This window comes from Cupressus sempervirens, chromosome 8 (genome assembly GCF_028749045.1).
Source record: "Cupressus sempervirens isolate cs-2001-9-10 chromosome 8, ASM2874904v1, whole genome shotgun sequence".
In the NCBI taxonomy this organism is placed as follows: domain Eukaryota; kingdom Viridiplantae; phylum Streptophyta; class Pinopsida; order Cupressales; family Cupressaceae; genus Cupressus; species Cupressus sempervirens.
The window spans coordinates 580,283,496-580,293,028 of record NC_143125.1 but is presented as its reverse complement, the minus strand read 5'-3'; the positions used below and the strand labels follow the sequence as shown (position 1 = coordinate 580,293,028).

The 9,533-nt window shown below is 31.0% G+C and overlaps 1 non-coding gene across 1 annotated transcript; it reads right to left on the bottom strand.

The window, feature by feature from the left end:
• Positions 1 to 8,763: 8,763 nt before the first annotated feature.
• TRNAS-AGA (transfer RNA serine (anticodon AGA)) lies at positions 8,764 to 8,845 on the bottom strand. The gene has a single exon. It is a non-coding gene; the product is annotated as a tRNA-Ser (tRNA).
• Positions 8,846 to 9,533: the final 688 nt, after the last annotated feature.

Below are 9,533 nucleotides of genomic sequence, written 5' to 3'. Positions count from 1 at the left end.
ATGTCCTTAGGGGTCCTAGGACCCCTTTTTAAAAATGTCATCATATAATGAGTCAAAGAGGGTCATAGGTCAACTTATGACCCCCTTTGACTCATAAGAAGCATTCGAATATGTCCCTAGGGGTTCTAGGGCCCCTAGGGACATATGTCATCATGTAATGGGTCAAAGGGGGGTCATAGGTCCTTAGACACATGAGAATGATTGTAATATGTTCCTAGGATTCTGAGGACCACTAGGGACATATGTCATCATTTAATGGGTTGAAGTGGGTTATAGGTCAACCTATGACCACCTTTGACCCATAAGAATGATTCTAATATTTTCCTAAGTGTCCTAGGACCCCTAGAGACATATGTCAATATGTAATGCGTCGAAGAAAGTCATAGGTAACCTATGACCCCCTTTGACCCATAAGAATGATTCTCATATGTCCCTAGGGTTTCGAGGACCCCCAAGGACATATATCATCATGTAATGGGTCTTAACAGGTCATAGATCAACCTATGACCATGTTTGACCCATAAGAATGATTCTAATATTTTCCTGGGGGTCCTAGGACCCCTAGAGACATACGTCGTCATGTAGTGCATCGAAAGGGGTTATAGGTCAACCTATGACACCCTTTGACCCATAAGAACGATTCTCATATGTCCCTAGGGGTCCTAGGGACATATGTCGTTATATAATAGGTCAAAGGGGGTCATAGGTCAACCTATGACCCCCTTTGACTCATATGAACAGTTCTAATATGTCCCTAGGGGTCCTAGGACCCCTAGGGAGATATGTCATCATTTAATGAGTCAAAGGGGATTATAGGTGAACCTATGACCCCTTTCGACCCATATGAACAATTCTAATATGTCCCTAGGGGTGTTAGGACCCCTAGGGACATATGTCATCATGTAATGTGTTGAAGGTGGTCATAAGTTGACCTATGACCCCATGTGACACATAAGAATGATTCTCATATGTCCCTAGGGGTCTTAGGGACATATGTCGTCATGTAATAGGTCAAAGAGGCCTTTTGACCCATATGAACAATTTTAATATGTCCCTAGGGGTCCTAGGACCCCTAGGGACATATGTCATCATTTAATGGGTCGAAGGGGGTCATAGGTCAACATATCACCCCCTTTGACACATATGAACAATTCTAATATGTTTCTAGAGGACCTCTAGGGACATATCTCATCATTTAATGGGTTGAAGGGGGTCATAGGTCAACCTATGACCCCCTTTGACCCATATGAATAGTTCTAATATGTCCTTAGGTGTGCTGTGACACCTAGGGACATATGTCATGATGTAATGGGTCGAAGGGGGTCATAGGTCAACCTATGACCCCCTTTGACTCATAAGAATAATTCTAATATGTCCCTAGGGGTCCTAGGACCCCTAGGGACATATTAGAATCATGTAATGTGTCAAAGGGGGTCATAGGTGAACCTATGACCCCCTTCAACCTATAAGAATGATTCTAATATGTCACTAGGGGGCCTAGGACACCTAGGGACATATGTCATTATGTAATGGGTCGAAGGGGGTCATAGGTCAACCTATGACCCCCTTTGACTCATATATATTAATAATATACATATATATTAATAACATACATATTAATATAATAATATATATTAATAACATATATATTATGTTATAATATTTAATAAAAATATTGCATTATTTTATATATATTAATAACATACTTATATATATATATATATTACGTTAATATATTTAGTAAAAATAATAATAATATAAATTATATTTATAGATTATAATAAGAATAACATAATATATTATTATATATTTATGTATTATATGTTATATCTTTACATTATGTTATATATATATATATATATATATATATATATATATATAGTAATATAATAAAAGTAATTTATAAATCATAAGCTATAAATCTTAAATCCAATTTTCCCTCCAAAATGGGTTGGGATTTCAAATTTCTCACCAAAATTCACCGAGCCATATCGGATATCTGATTAGGCTTGGTATTTACCAAGCCTACCCGATCAACCCAAAAGACATGTTTGAAGATGGGTTTAGTGATACTCAGACTTCGGGTAGCTATCTGACAATGTTATTTTGATCGAAATTGAATGAAACGAAAAGGGTTTTTTAATATCGCTTTTGAGATTTCATCGATATGATTTCTGTCAAATTCTGAGTTTGATAAGTATTTATTAGTTAATTATTAATGAAGATTATCGTAAAGTGTCGATTGACATACTGATTGAAAAATAGCTATAACTTTCAAATAGTATAACATTTTTTAAATCTAAAAGTTGTGTCACATTCTATGCTTCGCCTAGTATAAGAAAAAAATAAAATAAAATTTGGTAAAATTTTCTATTAGTTAAGGTGGTCATACACGAGACTTTTTTTTTCAAAAAAGTTTTGGTAGAAAATTTATATTTAATTATTTATTTGGAATAAAAATATCAAAAAATATGTGTCACATCCGGGCATGAGTCTACTTTTCATATCTATAATTATATTAAAAAAAATTATCATTTGATTTTGATTAAGGTGGTCAGACATACACCTACTTTTTATTTTCGCCCTAAAATTTTCGTAGTATTGTATTAAAATTCAAACTTTTGACCAATCAATTATTTTTTTCTCCTGATAAGGCCTAGTAGTTTAGAAACTACATTCAATTTCCTATAGATTAATTTCTTACAACTTTTTGATATAAAGTCCATAACCACTTTAAAATTATGTGTCAAGTTGACATAACCTTGATTTGCTAATTTTTCACTACCACTTAAGGCCATAGTTTGGTACACCATGATCCTGCACATACCCAGATGTGGATATGTATTTTTGTTTTGATTTGAATTGAAATCCTTATGAAAAAACTATGATTGAAAAATATTACAATTACAAAAAATATATTTTATAGTCACTAATAGTTAAACAATTCTAACTTGAATTCATCCTACCATGCAATCACATGAGATAGTTTATTCAGAATTTTCAAGCCCTAGAATCTTGATAAAGGCTGATAAATAAATTTACCCATAGTCATTATACCATATTCATATACAATGAGAATGAGCAAGCCATTGACATACTTGTAGATTGTTGGCAACATGATAGAATTTGAATAGTCTAATTTTTTGCATTCCTTATGAAAATTCATTAAAAAAGTAGAAAATGAAGGAAAAATATCATATAAATTTTAAAAGAAAATTTTAGCAATATTGTTTCCAATAGAGCTAACCATACTCTTGTTAATTGAGTAACTAGAGAAAATAATAATCTTACTATTTGCAAGCTTGAGAAAATATTTTCTCTTGCAATCACACAATTTTAATTTTTTTCTTAAAATCAAACAATTTCATTTTGAATGTGTCTAGGTTCATTGATACTATCAAAAATATTAATATACTAGAGATTTCATAGACCTAAGGATCCCTAAATATTCAACAAGATATATAAACCCTCATTGGGTATTGGGAGATTAAGATTGGCTCTTCTTGATAGTACATATCTTCTTGATAAAAGGGGAACCAATGAAGTATATGTTGGACCATAATTTTTTTGTACATGGAAAATGTGTTTCTTATTGATGAGAAAAATAGGGGAGCAACTGAAGCCCTTGACATTGCAAAATGAAGCTTTTTTAGTATGATTTACATATGCAAATGTCTGATTTATGAAGCATAGTTTTGTCCCATCAACACAAAATCCTAGATTTGTCACCATCAAAAAATGTGTATTGTTTTATAGTGTACTCACAAATAATAAGGTGCCTTTTTAGGGTACACACAAATAAAAAGGTAGTTTTTTTAACGACAAATATAGGCTAATATTGACTAGATATATGTTCATAAACTGAAAACCTATTACTAGATGTTGTTAATTCAAAATAATTGAATGACCTACTTAAAATTGATTATATGAACTAGGAAGTATACAGACACACATAGATAAAAATAAAACATACCCACAACTATTGTGTTTCTTGCAGTGTCTAAAGTCTACAACTATATTATGAATTTCCTCTATTTCCAAAGGTTGAGTAGAGGAGAAACTTGGCACATCATTTTGATTTGGTCAATAGTAGATTTGACAATGTGTCAAAAAAATTCATGGTGCACTAGTGTTAGAAATAGTAATTTCTACATAGAATTAATCGTCTGTCATTGCATGTTTCTAGATTATTAGGTTTAGATTTAGGTTGTGTCAGCTGAAGTAATTATAGTTTTCCAAAAGGAATGTCGTGTAGAGCAAGGGTACCTTTAGAAATTGTGCATTCAGATAAATGTGTCCTAATGAAAATGTCATCATTAGCAGAGGTGCATGAAAATACAAAACACCAAACACAATGTGTTGTTGTACAATAAAAATATATTGTATTCCATTCACCATGTTTTCAAATGAATACATAGTGTCTTTTAATAGCCAAGTGTACAATATTTGAGAGAAATCTAGCATTAGCCGATAAGACAAATATCTACAAATTTTTGAAAAATACTATAGCCAACTTAGCCAACTCAAACTTCTAGAAACTACTTTGACTAGACAAAGTTGCACACATATTTTTAGAAATCTAATTATATGATTTCTCATTCTCTAAACTAGTAGAGTGACACCAAAAAGTGAATGGGAAAGCACTATATAGCTCATAAACTAGCATAGTAGAGTAAGATAGCACTATACAATAAGATGCAAAGCTTTGTGTACTCACATCTGATGAAACATGCTATGCATTGAGTGTAGGTAAAACAACCAATCTTTCTTAAAGTTGCTTGTAAATAATAAAGTTTATTGTCTACTAAAACCCATGCATTGAAGGTTTTTTTTTAATCATTGAGTCAAATCACAATACAAATGCTTATCCTTGGGACACACATGATCTATAATGAAATTATTGGCAGAATTCACTTTCCAAACTTAAAGCTTATTGTTTCAAATTAGCCTTAATTAAGATCCTAATAGAAATATTTGCTTAAAATTTTAATATAATCAATTAAGAAAAAATAGGTCCATTTTTTAAAACACTTTTTCCTCCTCCAATGAAAAGAACAAATGGAATTTCTTGTAATCATATGAACTAGCTAGATAAGTTTGACCAAGATGACAAAAAAGTAATGTACAAAATCAGTGGTAATTTATCAAAACAATTGACTCTTCAAGGACAAATATGTAGCAACAAAAGTTCAAACCCCTAACCAGACACAAGACACAAGAACTACTTGCAGAGATCAATAGCAAAAAAAATTGAGTGAGTAAAGAAATACTTATTTCCAAAGTGATCCTTCCTGTAGTTCATTAAAATAAAATCATAAAACTAATAACTGGCATTAGAAAATTTTAATATCAAAGACAACGCAAGTTATTTCTTTCAAGTATATTTTTAAGTAATGTTAAAACTTCAGTACCATCTTTGTTCTATAGCATCTATTATTGCATACTTGTGACTGCTTTAATCTCAAAACATAATGATTTCAAATAACAATCTCTATATTCTATTATTATTTTATGATAACAACAATTGGAGTTTCAACTAATTTTTTTTTAAAGAGTTCAAGCTTTCATTACACATTAGAGGATTGGGTTTTGATAAAATGGAAGGTATGAATACATTTGAATGTAAGTAAATCTGGTAAGAGTTTGATTTTGTTATGTAATTTATTGAGCAAGAGGATATTATATTAACAAACTACAACATGTCAATGGTGTGAACTTGTCCATATATGTATGAAAGGATTGGTAATCTTGTTAAGGTCGACTCTCATACATAAAGTATTTTTTAAAAATCGAATTAAGCTTAGATCAAATTTGGCCATTAATGATTTTTGCATTACTTTCTAGAGACAAAACATTATGTTGCAAAAAATTACCAAGTTCTAATTTCCATCAAGTTAATCAGCTAGAGGATTTGTTATTAAGAAATCCTCTCTACCCATTATTGAAAATCTAATTGTATCTCCTAAGCTAATTACCTACTAATCAATCAAGAAGGAATGTGTTTATGTGTGCCTATCAATCAACCAAGATCGATCGTCTTAATATGAATGTTGAATATGAGAAACCATTAATAAATATAACATCATATTAGATTCCCCCTTACTCGTGACTTCATGTGGAAATCTTATACATGGAATATCTTGAATTAAAACCAAAGCATGATGTTGAACACAATTGTGGCAAGACAACTTAATCTTAATTTATAATGGAAGGGAGAAAATCTAAATAAGAAGTAAGGAATATTGTCATGAAAAAGTGATGCAAGAGAATGGTAATATCATCAGATCTCTTGTTTGTTATTGTGAGAAAAATATTTATCCACCTAAATTTAAATTTATAAGTTGAAATCCTATTTCGAATGCTTTAAAAGTTATTCAATAGGAAAACAATAAATACAATATGCTACACTTTTGTCTCAATGACAACATCTGTATAAATCCATTTCAAAAAAGTGAAAAGCTAGTTCTTAGCAAATAGGAAAAGGAAAAAACATGTTAATTGAAAATAAACCCATAAATTCATTTTCCTTTAGCATTATGAGGCCCCATTCTAACAAACTCAACGTCACAAAAAACCTAGCTTTACTTCTCCAATCAAGTGATCTTCTTTTGCCTCATGTTTATAAAAGCCAAAATTTGCTAATACAATGAAAATATTTATTCATCAAATTACATTTCTAAATAAATATTATTGAAAAGATTCATTCATCATATTACATCGTAGAATAAATCTAATGTTAAGATTTGAAAGCCAAATGGAAAAGGAGTATACTTTGCACCTTCGCTACTTCTCTCATCCAAAATCATTTTTTCAAATACAAAATGTGTGATTCATTTTATCATATACTAATCTAAATCATAAGCATTTGAACAAAGAAATACTTCATTTGATTTTATTCTAAACTAAAACAAAGTCATTTGATTCAAAAAATAGTTCATCTCATAAAGCCAAATGCAAACTGAAGTACAAATTTATAAATAAATTAGGTCTCTACAATTTTGTATATTTGGATTTGGGATCAATTTTTGTACCAGACAATGATCTTCGATGAGAAATATACTCTGTCACATAGTGTTTCTAATTTAAAATGGAATGTGTTGGATGGGAATTAAAATGGTCAAATCAGGCACAGTGTGAAGTACAGATTAGGCATGCATATTATTTTAGTCCACCACATGCTTAACATGGAAGTACACATGAGCAACTTGAAATGTGTGGAAAGTGCCAAATGTCCAACCTTCAAAATATCTACATTAAATATAAACTAACATGTTATCATCTCCACTACTGTATTTTTTCTCAAATTTCTAAGACAAAAATAGAAAAGACTATGGGGAGAAATGGAAGTAGCCAATAGGAAAAAACTAATATTTATTTTTGGTACGCATTTAATTCTATAACTTCTTTAGCGCTATAGTTTAAGGCGCGATTTTTCCATCTTGAGCAATTCTCAATAAAGAAACTAATGCTCAAAAACTATAGTCTCTTGCCTTAACGAATGGACTAAAAAACAATCATAGACAAAATAACTTTTTACAATCAGTAGATAATTTGTAATCAATAGTTGCAATTCACTCACAATTTGATTAAAAAACTCATGATCCATTAACTCAAAGATTATATTCTAATCAAATTCTACTTTTGTAGCTACAAACAAATGTATCTATTTAATTTTCCTTAAATCAACCTCATCCTTCCCTCTTGTATACTATTTACTAATCCATCTATTAATTGAATTATATATTGTCTATAGTAGAAGTAGGGATTGTTAAAGGAGAATGGGGGGAAAGAGAGCTTAGTGATTATTGAAATTTTACCAAGTCTAGAAAATATAAGGTCTAGAGCTTGGTGAGAGAGGGGAAAAGGAGAAAATGAGAGGTAGAGAGGGAGGAGAGGTCGATAGTTCAAGATATTGGTGAAGAACAAAGCATACGATAAAGAGGTAGTGAGAGAATAGTGATAAAAGAAGTGCTTGATGTATATTGAACCCTAATTTCCATGCTCTTCAAATTATTACTAAAAAATTATAAATTGAGAGGAGAGGAGATAAACATTACGACCCAACTTTCAATAAACAACAAAATGGCATCATTTAATATTTATGTCACTATCGGTGCAACCCTTGCTTTCATTTATTGTTCTCATATGTTATGATTATATTTACAAGATTTTGTTTTGCTTTATAATTGAGACATGAGTAATTACAAAGCCATTATCCTCTTACTCATTTATTCTTCCTACATTGTTATCCTTTTATCATTTGTACTAGTCGATCCTTAAAAATAAGAAGCAAAGAACCACTTTATTACGGGATGGCTTAAACATCACACATTAAGCTTAATTCCTTAGCTAAATGTGTTAAATAGTCGGAATCATTAAAAAATGTTGGTTTGCTGTAATAGGAATAGAGTTTGTCAATTGAAATAGAGAATAGAAATACATATTTTCATTTTGGTTATAAAATGAATTTATACCCATCCCAAAAGAAAAGATGTTATTAGAATAGTCATTCCTATTCCTAATATTGTATTCCTATTCTCTATTCCTATGCCTGCAACCAAACAGACCATAACTTAATACAAATGAAAGCGGATACAATCAAGTCCATACATTTAAAATAGACAGCAGAAGAAAATTGGAAAAAAACAAAAAAGTTTTTACATTACAGACCAAACTTTGAGCCCGTGGATCGTTACCTGCGACAAAATGGCAAAATATCGCAGTTTGATTTATAATTGCGGCTTCAAAAATTTTTAAAATCCACGTGGACGGCAGGATTCGAACCTGCGCGGGCAGAGCCCACATGATTTCTAGTCATGCCCGATAACCACTCCGGCACGTCCACCTTTTGATTTTGCCTGCTATCGTTTCAAACTCATCTAAAGTTCTTCTGTGATGCTTGTTCTGCACCAGGAGAAGAAAATGAAATCTGCTGTATCGTCTTATCTGCAAGATGGCACTAATACTAATGTTATTATGTAGTAGATAAACATATTTCATCTTGAATTGATACACTATGGTCAACCTTGCTTTAACTCACTATTGACGGGATGGTTTCGATTTTACGTTAAATATAATAATAATCTTTTGATAATAAATAATAACTATTCATATGATTCTTTTAATATGCTCCTAAAAAAGTCCTTATACTCCTTACATTAAGTAGAGTGTATAGACTGTATTGAATTTCTGGAAGTAACTATTCGTCATTCAATCGAACTCTTTTACTATCTGACCACAAAAAATATTGGAGCTTTTTCGTCATTAGATATAATTGAATGATAGTTTGTGAAATCTTCTTGATTGTTGTTTGCTTGGATATTGAAATTCTCAATGCCTTCAGATGTAAACGCTCAGTTAAAAAGAAAAAGGAAAAAATGAATATTCAGTGTCTCTTCGAGATTATGGTTTGCAGAATTTTTTTAATTGAAAGAAGCACGCCTTTTGACAAATTATGAGAAGTATAGTAACTGTTACATCAACATATTTGCTTTTGTATATGCAATTTTCAATATTTTTATTGACTGAAAAAA